Here is a 12,737-nt window from a genome sequence, read left to right on the forward strand (position 1 = left end):
CCACCCACTTGTATAGTAACTGTAAACAATCTCTTAAGTGTGTTATTCAGGTGTCTCATTTTCTAGGATTTCTATAGCTGACAATGCAAAATAAAGTGAGTTTTAAAAATATTTCCTTGAAGTATTGATGAATCGATATTAGTATTACTTTTTAATACATAGTAACATAGTAAATGACGACAGATAAAGACCCGAATAGTCCATCCAGTCTGCCCAACTTGATTCAATTTTAATTTTTTAATTTTTTCTTTTTAGCTATTTCTGGGCAAGAATCCAAAGCGCTACCCGGTACTGTGCTTGGGTTCCTACTGCCGAAATCTTGGGTTTTTTAAATATTTCACGAACGCCAACTCTTTCACCTTTATTTTCTCCGCCACTAGTTTGGAGAACCATATCGGCTTCCTTTTTTTCTTGTTTTTATTGATTTTCTTCACATAAAGGTCCGTAGCCATTTTTATCACTCCTTTCAGCTTAGACCACTGTCTTTCCACTTCTCTTATGTCCTCCCATCCTAACAGCTCTTTCTTCAGGTACTTTCCCATTGCATTAAAGTCCGTACGTTTGAAATCTAGGACTTTAAGTATCGTGCGGCCGCTCTCCACTTTAGCCGTTATATCAAACCAAACCGTTTGATGATCGCTACTACCCAGGTGAGCACCCACTCGAACATTAGAGATACTCTCTCCATTTGTGAGGACCAGATCCAATATCGCTTTTTCCCTTGTGGGTTCCGTTACCATTTGTCTGAGCAGAGCCTCTTGAAAGGCATCCACAATCTCTCTACTTCTTTCCGATTCCGCAGACGGAACATTCCAGTCCGCATCCGGCAGGTTGAAATCTCCCAACAGCAGAACCTCCTCTTTCCTTCCAAACTTTTGGATATCCACAATCAGATCCTTATCAATTTGCTGCGATTGAGTCGGAAGTCTGTAGACTACACCCACGTAGATAGAAGTTCCATCTTCTCTTTTCAGAGCAATCCATATCGCTTCTTCCTCTCCCCAGGTCCCTTGCATTTCGGTCGCTTGGATATTGATCTTTACATAGAGAGCTACTCCTCCACCTTTTTGACCATCTCTGTCCTTCCTAAAAAGATTATATCCCGGTATGTTTGCAGTCTGAACAAGCAAAACAAGGCGGTTTACAAAATTAGTAGTATGTGTAAGCTTGAAATCTTTTGGTGGCCGTCAGAGCTTTCTCGTGTTCACACTACAGCCCTTTACTTGAAAAAGTACGGAGACCACTGCTATAGATGGTTCAAAATGCTGCTGCTCGAGTCATAAGTGATTGCAATTAAAAAGAGAGAGAGAGAAAGCCATTCCCACCCTTAAAGAGCTGCATTGGCTTTTAGTGATCTGGCATTCAAAATTTAAGACCTTCTGCTATTCTTTAAAACAAGGGTGGGCAAGCTTTCTACAGAAGGCAGCATGAATGTCAACACTATCTTCAGTGGGCCACACAAGAAAATGAACTAATGCACCATATATTTCACTGTCAACAAAACTCAGTGCGATGAGTGACTGGATGAATATAAATAATAATAATAATAACTTTATTCTTATATACCGCCACAATCTTGCGACTTCTAGGCGGTTTACAATGAAGAGAAACTGTACAGACAGCGAATTACAGAGTATAGCATTGAACATCTAGTGATAGTAACAGGAGAGTTACAGGGTCTGTGTATTACACGGTTTCACCATGAGTAGCATTATACAGTCGACGATATTCAGAGCATAAGTAGGAGAAGAGAAAGGAGATTGCGCTTTGAGTTACAAAGGTGCAAGACTGCGAAGGTGAAAAAGATAACATAAGATGTTGATGAGAAGTAAGTTGTTAACTTGGTACATTTGAACGAAGGACGGGCACCAGTGGGAAAAACTGGTAACAATTAAAGATAGAAATTTTGGCAGAAGAGGGTAGACGGACTCCTTGGGATGGGAGGAGGCTCCGATTTTAGGGGAGAAGTCTGATTAGGTTATAAATTTCTTAAGGTGGTTTTTAGTTCTTTCCTAAAGATACTATATGATTCTCTGGCGGCATCAGTGAAGTAGCCTGTCCAAGTTTGCAGTCTACCTGCTTGGAATTTGAATGTTCTATCTCTGGTCTGTTACCGTATACTTCTGCCTTTCCAAGGAGTTGCTAACCCTGTCAGACAAGTCTTGTTCCATTGTATTCTTCAACTGTTCCACTGACAACAAAATTTTGGTTAATGTTGGTGCGGGCCATTTTCTTTCTGTGTATATGTCCTATAGTCTTGTGGGCCATATAAAAATGGCAGACCACAGGTTGCTCACCCTGCTCTAAAACTTGAAATGAATGAGGCCTTTTATATATTAAAAATGATCTTTTAGATCACACACGTGTTTTGTACGGTATGATTCAGGCTATCCTTGAGGCTTCTTCCTTAAATCATAGGAAGCTGGTATAGAACTGAAGTAGGAGCTTTTTATGCGCTGTGCTGTCTTTGTGGAATTCACTTCTCATTTAAATACATTTGCAGCAAGACTTACTTGGTTTTTCAAAAACAAATGACTTCTTACACAGGTCTTTGAGGATTTTTTACTTTCATCTTCTTCTATCTTTTATAAAATATTGCTTTGATGTCGATTGTTGTTTTCATACTAGAGAATGACACAGGGACAAATTTTTCCCCACCCCCACAGGAACTCAATTTCCATGTCCCGTCCCCATGAGTTTTGTCGCTGTCCCTGCCCCATTCCTGTAAGCTCTGCCTTAGCCGCACAAGCCTGAAAACTTATAATTTTAAAGTGTTTGAGGCATGTGCAGATGAGGACAGAGCTTGGGCACTGGTAGAATGAGGCATTATGACATCACAGTCTGAGCTCTAGAATGTTGCTACTTACGATTTTGAAGGGTTTGAGGCTTGTGCAGATGAGGACAGAGCTTAGGCATTTGTGGAATGAGGCATTATGACATCACAATCTGAGCTCTAGAATGTTGCTACTTACGATTTTGAAGGGTTTGAGGCTTGTGCAGATGAGGACAGAGCTTAGGCATTTGTGGAATGAGGCATTATGACATCACAATCTGAGCTCTAGAATGTTGCTACTTACGATTTTGAAGGGTTTGAGGCTTGTGCAGATGAGGACAGAGCTTAGGCATTGGTGGAATGAGGCATTATGACATCACAATCTGAGCTCTAGAATGTTGCTACTTACGATTTTGAAGGGTTTGAGGCTTGTGCAGATGAGGACAGAGCTTAGGCATTTGTGGAATGAGGCATTATGACATCACAATCTGAGCTCTAGAATGTTGCTACTTACGATTTTGAAGGGTTTGAGGCTTGTGCAGATGAGGACAGAGCTTAGGCATTGGTGGAATGAGGCATTATGACATCACAATCTGAGCTCTAGAATGTTGCTACTTATGATTTTAAAGTGTTTGAGGCTTGTGCAGATGAGGATGGAGCTTACAGGAATGGGGCAGGGACAGGAAAAGAATTCACAGGGATGGGAAAATGAGTTCCTGTGGGAACAGAGAAAAATTTGTTCCCGTGTCATTCTCTATTTCATACGTTTAGGTTGACTTTACGCTTATATCTGTTATTCTTTATTATTTTGATTGTCTCTTTGTAAGGTTATATGTATTTTTTTTTTTAACTGATATTTTGTTTTTATACCATTGCTCCCCACTTTGATCTTAGAAATGGAAATGCTGGTTATATAGTCATGCAGCCAACATATCAGTGCTGCTGGTGCCAAATGAATCTCTAGCCACGTCCCTTCTCTCTGGTTGATGATGCTGAGCGGGAAAAAATGTTGGCGGGGCCATTGCTCCAGTGGCCCGCTCCAGTCCCATCTCACAGGCATGACTTGGTTTCACATACCAGTGATCATTATTTACTAAGCCACCAGGAATGTTAATGAATGAAACTTGGAGGAATGAAGATCTCCTCCTCCTCCCTGGTGACATAATTTACTAAAAATGACACGTGTGGACAGTGCCAGCTAGCTGACACCGGCAAACTAGCCCCCTCTTCTATTAAACTGCGCTAGCAGTTTTTAGCGCCGAGAGCCGCGCTGAATGGCCCGTGCTGCTCCTGACGCTCATAGGAACTCTATGAGCATCGGGAGCGGTGAGGGCCATTCAGCGGTGGCTCTCCGCGCTAGAAAACTACTAGCGCAGTTTAATAGAAAACGCCCTAAGAGAAAACATATAAATGCAAAACAGCACAAAATGTAATATTTCCTGCTGAAGAGAATAATACTGCTTACTGCATCTGCCCGCAAAATTAATGGGTGAAAAGATTCAGTGCAAGAACATCTTGTGAAAGAGGACCTTCCCATCATGGAGCCTCTTCCTATTGAATAGAATAGAAATATTTTGACAAGGAAGGAGGGGTTAACAATAGGTAATCTGATGTTTTAGAAATTAATAAAAAAACAACAATTTGGGAGAATGGAATATGGTTAACGGGTTCTCCAATGTCACAGAAACCCATAAATTTCAGGTTTAACCTGTCTATATGTAGACAGAGCAAAGATTTGTTAAGGGCTCTTGTTACGAAGCTGCGTTAGGGCATTAACGCGTGAAATAGCGTGCGCTACATTACCGCACGCGCTAGACGCTAACGCCAGCATTGAGCTGGTGTTAGTTCTAGCCCCGTAGCGCGTGGTAATATCCTGCGTGCGCTAAAATCGCTAGCGCACCTTAGTAAAAGGAGCCCTAAGGGTTAATAAGGCCAATGACCAATGTGTGTCCGTTTGGGTCTAGAGTGCTTTACGACATGCAATATTTTGGCATCACATAGTGCGAGTACTTTCTTCAAGGACAGACTGGATATAAAGCCCTAAAAACCACAGTATGTGATGTCATCCCAGCTGTGAGGAATTGAATCCTGCTGGCCACTGAGAACACCTGCTATAGCAACATAGTAACATAGTAGATGACGGCAGATAAAGACCCAAATGGTCCATCCAGTCTGCCCAACCTGATTCAATTAAAATTTTTTTTTTTTTTTCTTCTTAGCTATTTCTGGGCAAGAATCCAAAGCTTTACCCGGTGCTGTGCTTGGGTTCTAACTGCCGAAATCTCTGTTAAGACTTACTCCAGCCCATCTACACCCTCCCAGCCATTGAAGCCCACCCCAGCCCATCCTCCACCAAACGGCCATATACAGACACAGACCATGCAAGTCTGCCCAGTAACTGGCCTAGTTCAATCTTTAATATTATTTTCTGATTCTAAATCTTCTGTGTTCATCCCACGCTTCTTTGAACTCAGTCACCGTTTTACTCTCCACCACCTCTCTCGGGAGCGCATTCCAGGCATCCACCACCCTCTCCGTAAAGTAGAATTTCCTAACATTGCCTAAGTTAGGTAAGTTAGGCAAGAAGTTATCAGTGTGGGCTGCCATTAAGATGGGCGTGGTGCCCTCTCGGTGCATTGAAATGTAATGGCCTTCTGCCAGTCCTCTCCATGCAATTCAGTCGCTCACCTTTAAACCAGTTCCCATATTATCGTTAATGCAGAAACCCACAGAAGGAAATTACATTCATGTTGGGTAGTGAAATAGTGAGCTGGTGTATCAGGAAAAACTGGTTACCTGTTTATGGTGTTGTACATAAGGGACCTAAACTAACTATACTGGAAAACTGAACAGTATCATTGCCACATATATGGTTCCTAGGAAAAGGACATATCAGATATTAAACTGTTAATAATAGCCTGTATATTTTAAACAAAATAAGCTTTATTTAAAATGTATGTACATTTACAAAACAACGATATGCTGTCCATACAAAAACTGCAGTTAATTTTCACAAGTTACAATACAATAAGGTACATTTTCTTACAAGTTTCAAGTTTATTTAAAATTTCTTATACCGCCTAATCAAGCCTTTAGGCGGTGTACAAAAAAATGCCAAAACAATGCGCCAATTAAAATACAATATGAACAAAGACAAACCAGGGGAAATGACATTGACGAACCGGAACAAAAGGGAAGAAGGGTTGGAACTACAATTGATAGAAGGAAAGAGAACATTCAAGAGAAAGAACAAAGGGAGGGGGAACTGAAGGTAGATGCCTTTCCTGAATCTAAGTCGTCCTCAGAAGGACAGTTTAAGTTACAAAAGCATCAAGTGCAATGGCTATTTAAAATACAACAAACATCATTCAAGCCCGATACAAAAGTTACAATAATATGCAATACATTTTGTTACCAATAAAATGAGCAATAAAATACGTAGAAAAGTAAGCATTGAAATAGATTTTAAAGTACATCTTTAGCTATTTAAAATACATCCTATAGATTTTATACCATCCATACTCAAATGTAAACCGATCCAAATATAAACCAAGAACATTCCTCCCCCCCCAGGAATAAGGGGTTGGTTAAGGGGTTGGAGGAACTGCCTTACAGCAAAAGGTTAGATAAACTGTGCCTCTTCTCCCTTGAAAAGAGGAGACTGAGAGGGGACATGATCGAAACATTCAAAATACTGAAAGGAATAGACTTAGCAGATAAAGACAGGTTGTTCACCCTCTCCAAGGTAGGGAGAACGAGAAGGTACTCTCTATAGTTGAAAGGTGATAGATTCCATACAAACATAAAGAAGTTCTTCACCCAGAGAGTGGTAGAAAACTGGAACGCTCTTCTGCAGTCTGTCATAGGGGAAAACACCCTCCAGGGATTCAAGACAAAGTTAGACAAATTCCTGCTGAACAAGGACGTACGCTGGTAGGGCTAGTGTCAGTTAGGGCGTTAGTCTTTGACCAGAGGGCTGCCGCATGAGTGGACTGCTGGACATGATGCAGTGGCGTACCAAGGGGGGAGTGTGAGGGGCGGTCCGCCCCGGGTGTAGCCTTAGGGTGGGTGCACAGCCGGCCAGGTCCGGAAAATTCATGGGCTGCAGAGGTAGGGGGGGGCGCTGATGCTGCTGATGCTGCTGAGTGCCGTCACTGTGGGGGGGAGGGGAGAGGGCGCTGATGCCGCCGAGTGCCATCGCCGTTGCAGCCCAGGAATTTTCCATACCTGGCCAGCTGTGCACCCCCCCTAAGGCTGCACCTGGGGCAGACCGCCCCCATCCCCCGTCCTCTCTTGGTACGCCACTGGCATGATGGACCACTGGTCTGACCCAGCAGCAGCAATTCTTATGTTCTTATGTTCTAACCTGCCAGACAGACTCTGATAGTTTCAAGGTATTCTAGCCTGCCAATACCAGCTTTGCTCTTCTGTGGCTTCTATTATTTTCTATTATCATTATGACCTCATTGTGTGCCTCCTGTTGATGATGGCATAGTTCCTTAGCATAATATGGATCCATTTGTGGCAGGCCTAGTGGAAGAGCTCTTCTTTTTGGAGCATGAAGCAATTTTTGGTTAAGAGGAGGGCATCTTTCATGCAGCACAGGAACCTCCAAGCACCTTAAAGGCTTTTTAGCTAATGTGTGGTATTGCACTTGCCACATGTTAAGAGCAACTATTAATGTGCAGCCAATTTAGAGGGTGTACCCTGCATCTACCCTATACCACACAGAGCAGATGATTTATCACAAAGGTACCTTGTTATATGCTTGGGCCAACAGTGTTTGAAGAACTCTCAGTTTGCTTGGCTTGACTTGTTCTCAGTTTAGAAATGTGCTCCAGCCAGTGGTGTAAAATCAAATTCTGGGCCTACAAGCAAATTTTTCAGAGGGTCTCCCATAGCAGCAGGTATCATCCCTCTCTGACCTGGGGTAAGAAGGAGAGCAATACCAATATCATCACCCTTCCTACCTTTGTGTTTGCCCCTCATCCCCCTGCCATATAGATAAAGCCTCTACTGAGGATGTTATTAATTGAGTGTTCAAATACTGAACATAGTTCTGGCACTGTTGCCATACTGTCTCCCAAATTGAATTAGTCCATCAGGCCCAGCAGCAGGGAAGCACTTAAGTGCATCATCTCCTACTTCTGCTAGGCCAAGTCATGAGATAAAAGCCCTGAAATCACATGGCTCATATCCAGAGAACTAGACCCATGGCAACAGAAGATGATGCGCTTAAATGGTGCTCCTGCTGCCGGGCTTGATGGACTAATTGAAAAAGCCTGAGAGACAGGGAACCCAAGCACAGTACTGGGTAGAGCTTTGGATTCTTGCCCAGAAATAGCTAAGAAGAAAAAAAATTTTTTAAATTATTTCATAACTCTTTTATTATAGGTCAAAAATGTATTTTACAACATTGGTTGGAAGAAAGTCCACCCTCGTTTTGGCATTGGAGGGCAGCATGCCATGCTCTTATGATTACGGAAGCTAGGGCGACCTCCCCATCTTATAAAAAACAAAGTAAATTTTGGATGACCTGGGAACCTTATTTACAACAATTATCTGGGCAAGTCACTCAGTCCTCTATAGCCCCAGGTACGTTAGATAGATTGTGAGCCCACCGGGATAGATAGGGAAAATGCTTGAGTACCTGATTGTAAAAACCGCTTAGATAACCTTGATAAGCGGTATATCAAATCCTAATAAAAACTTGAAAAAAAAAACTTGATCAGTCAGAGCACGCAGTTTTGTAGTGAACTCATTACATTTGTAATCATAAAGTGAAACCCCGCTGCTTCAGGAGATCCAAAATAGACAGACTGCTCTTGACAGAGATACCGGTTTTTAAAGCTCCCTCCTGCCTGGATCTGATCGGGGAGTGGGGGGCTGCATTGGGGCAGAAGGGCCCTTTTTCAGCACTTATACCTGTTTTGACTTGGTCTAAGTCAAAACGTATAAGTGCCAACTAAGCAACCTGTTAACACTTTTGGTTATACCTGCTGTATGACTATGTCTAGGTCGGCCCACCTCCCGCTCTTTCCCCTCCTGTAAAAACGCCTCTTTTTGCTCTATGCGTTTAGAGGTAAGGGAAAGGCCTAAGCTTTGATTATCGGTACTTGGACAATCTGGCTTTTTGATTGTCCAAGTACCGATTTAGGCCACTTTTTAGACTCTTTTTTTTTTGTATTATTATGAGCCCCATACTATATATCAAAACTTGAGTAATACAAAGTGTACAAAAACTAAGTTTAAAATATTAAACTTAGTTTTTGTGTGCTTTGTATTATTCACGTTTGATTAATTGCACACGGATGCATCCTATGATGGTGTGCGGCTTCAAGCGAGTCAGCTGTCTTGCTTTATAAGCCATTTATACAAGCGTTGGAATGGTGATTTCTTATGCTTGCTGTCTCACACTAAGGATACGGTTTCACATTATTATTATTACTGTTAAGGGGGCAATTTAGTGCTTCTTGTGACTGCTCTGGATTGATCTTTTGGCTCAGCTGCTTTCATCAGTGTCTTTTAAATATATCTTGCAGCATTTGAGAACTTTTATTTTTGGTTCTTCTATAATAGGACATATTGAGCAATGACCACATTTTTAATGTTCTTACAGGTACTAGTCCACACTTTGGACTTACATAGCCAATCTGTCAAATTTTTATTGCAAGAATAGGACACCATACATTGCATTTCTGCAAATACTGGGCAAGTTTGTAATATTTTCCAATATTTATAATGCTGCGAATAATTTTATCTGATGTAGAGGTATAGTGCAGCATGTAAGGAAAGTGCCCATTTGTATGCTTTCCAAAGAGTCCTCAGGATATCCCTGCTGGCATAGTTTTATCATCAATCGTGTGGCCGTTTGCTTAAATTCCTGAGTGGAATTGCATATTCTCCTATATCACAAAAATTGTGGAAAGGGTAAGCCTGGTTTCACATGGGCAAGATGCATACTTTTAAACTGCAGTAGCGTATTCCTGCCAGTAGGTTTAGTGAAAACTGTGGTAAAGAATTGACCGTGTTCTTGACTTATTTGCACATCCAGAAATGAAATTTTCTCTGAATGAAACTCAAAATCAAGCTTGATGGTGTTGTGGAGCTTATTCGAGTCTACTACAATGATACGTTTCACAATATACACGAGGTAGTGAGTCTGAGCACAACAAAACACACAAGCATGGATGTATTATAAGAGTCATTAACTGCTAGAGCATGATTTATTTAGAAGAGTTCTGTGATAGTAATCAGCATATCAATATTTGACCCATTTGATTTTAGGAAGAGTATAGTTTTTTTTTTCATTTTCAAAATGTGTCAGAAACAAATTAGCAACTGAGGGGGCAAAAGAAGCCCCCACAGCCACTCCTCTCAAATGTAAATAAATCTTTTCTTCCAATAAAAAATGATTACTCATATTGAATAATGGCATCAAAAAAATCTGAGAGTTCTATAAATGATCTGTCTTGTTGATCTAAGGCATCTATAGCGTCATTTAATGGAATGAACGTATATAAAGCTTGAACATCTAATGTTACAAACAGCATCTCTATTTTGTAATTCTTCTATAATATTTAAAAAGTGAATAGTGTCTTTGACATGATTTAGCTAACGGGACCAAAGGACGAAGAAAACTGTCTATATACTTGCTCGCTCTTTCCAACAAAGAATTTTTAGAGGACACAATGGGGCATCCAGGGTTGAAGATGGACATCTTGTGTAATTTAGGGAGTATATAAAATATAGGAATAGAGGGAGTAATGAAATTTTAATATTTATTTTCATTCTTAGTCATAAATCCCAATTTTACTGCCTTTTGAGTTAATTTATTAATTTCTTGTAGCACAAAGCGGTTGGATCTTGATCCAGTACTTTATATACCGGTCGGTCATCTAATTGTCGATGTACTTCTTTCTTATGATCATCCAACCCTAATACTACTACAGCGCCCCCTTTGGCAGCTCTTCGGATCACAATAGGTTAGATAAATTCTTCAGAGTGTAATGCTCTTTTGATAAATTCTGAGCAACAAATTGGGGCTTTTCTTCTAAATGGATCACATCTTGTAACACTATATCTATTACGATATTGATCTAATGACTACTTTCCCCTGTACAAAAAATTGATGAATTAGGAAAATCCTTTCTTATTTTTTCTTTTTCACTAATATATTATATTGTTTAATGTTCTATGAGGTTCTTAATAATAGAAATCACTAGAACACCTAGATTTTAAATCTTATTTGGAGATATATATAAACCTCATGTGATCGCTGCAATCTGATATTAAGAACTAGTCTTTTTCAAAGTTGCCTATTGCTAGCTATCATTGGTTTTTTTTGTGTGTTTTTTTTTTTAATTAATCCCCCTATATTTATTACACTCTTAATTCATATTTCTTTTATTTCTTTTTTTATCCTTTATAGAGTGTTAGTCTTTCTTTCATAATCCCAATCACCTGCTTATTGTGAAGTCACTTAATCAATATTCTTGGGTTCCTTAGGCTTTCTACTATTGCTATATACTTAGCTTATTCAATATGAATATATAGGAATCCCATTAGAAATCAGGCTATAGGTGCGATGATGGTCTGAAGGTAGCCTATGTTTGGTTCACTTCACGTTTGAACAATTGATAGGTTGTGGGTCTGAGCACTATATAATTATTTAATATGTTTTTTGTATAATTAAAAAGCTGCGAGTCAACCATTCTTTCGGTGAAGAAATACTTCATGGCGACACCAGGAAGTATTTCTTCACCGAAAGAGTGGTTGACAATTGGAATGAGCTTCCAGTTCAGGTGATCGAGGCCAGCAGCGTGGCAGATTTTAAAAACAGATGGGATGCCCAGGTCGGATCTCTAGGAGGGTAGAGTTAAGGGGATGGGTCATCAGAGCACGATATCTCAAAGGGTAACATAGAAACATAGAAATAGACGGCAGATAAGGGCCCACGGCCCATCTAGTCTGCCCACCTTAATGTCCCTCCCCTACCTTTGCCCTGTGAATAGATCCCATGTGCCGATCCCATTTGGCCTTAAAATCAGGCACGCTGCTGGCCTCAATCACCTGTAGTGGAAGACTATTCCAGCGATCAACCACTCTTTCAGTGGTAGCTAGAAGGGAGGGTCATTAGAGTGGGCAGACATGATGGGCCTTGGCCCTTTTCTGCCGTTACTTTTCTATGTTTCTATGTTTCTATTTATAGAAACATAGTAACATGACGGTAGATAAAAGCCAAAAGGCTCATCCAGTCTGCCCATCCGCAGTAACCATTATCTCTTCCTCTCTAAGAGATCCCATTTGCCTATCCCAGGCTTTCTTGAAATCAGACACAGTCTCCGTCTCCACCACCTCTACCGGGAGACATAGAAATATGATGGCAGATAAAGGTCAAATGGCCCATCCAGTCTGCCCATCCGCAGTAACCATTATCTCTTCCTCTCCCTATTGGCTAAGGCTCTTTACACCTGCATTGTGATGTCATAGAACTTTAGTAACATTGAAACATAGAAACATAATGGCAGATAAAGGCCAAATGGCCCATCCAGTCTGCCCATCCGCAGTAACCATTATCTCTTCCTCTCTAAGAGATCCCATTTGCCTATCCCAGGCTTTCTTGAAATCAGACACAGTCTCCGTCTCCACCACCTCTACCGGGAGACTGTTTAAGGGCATGTCCAGGTTTTCCCAGATGTCTGGTAACTATAAATCAGTGGTTCCCAAGCCTGTCCTGGAGGACCCCCAGGCCAGTCGGGTTTTCAAGATAGCCCTAATGAATATGCATGACAGAGATTTGCATATAACAGAGATGCCAGGAATGCAGATCTGCTCCATGCATATTCATTAGGGCTATCTTGAAAACCCGACTGGCCTGGGGGTCCTCCAGGACAGGTTTGGGAACCAGTGTCCTAAATGAAGCCCATTCAACTCCTATGGGCTTCATATCATTTGCCATGCC

Source organism: Geotrypetes seraphini, chromosome 7, assembly GCF_902459505.1.
Source record: "Geotrypetes seraphini chromosome 7, aGeoSer1.1, whole genome shotgun sequence".
Lineage (NCBI taxonomy): Eukaryota > Metazoa > Chordata > Amphibia > Gymnophiona > Dermophiidae > Geotrypetes > Geotrypetes seraphini.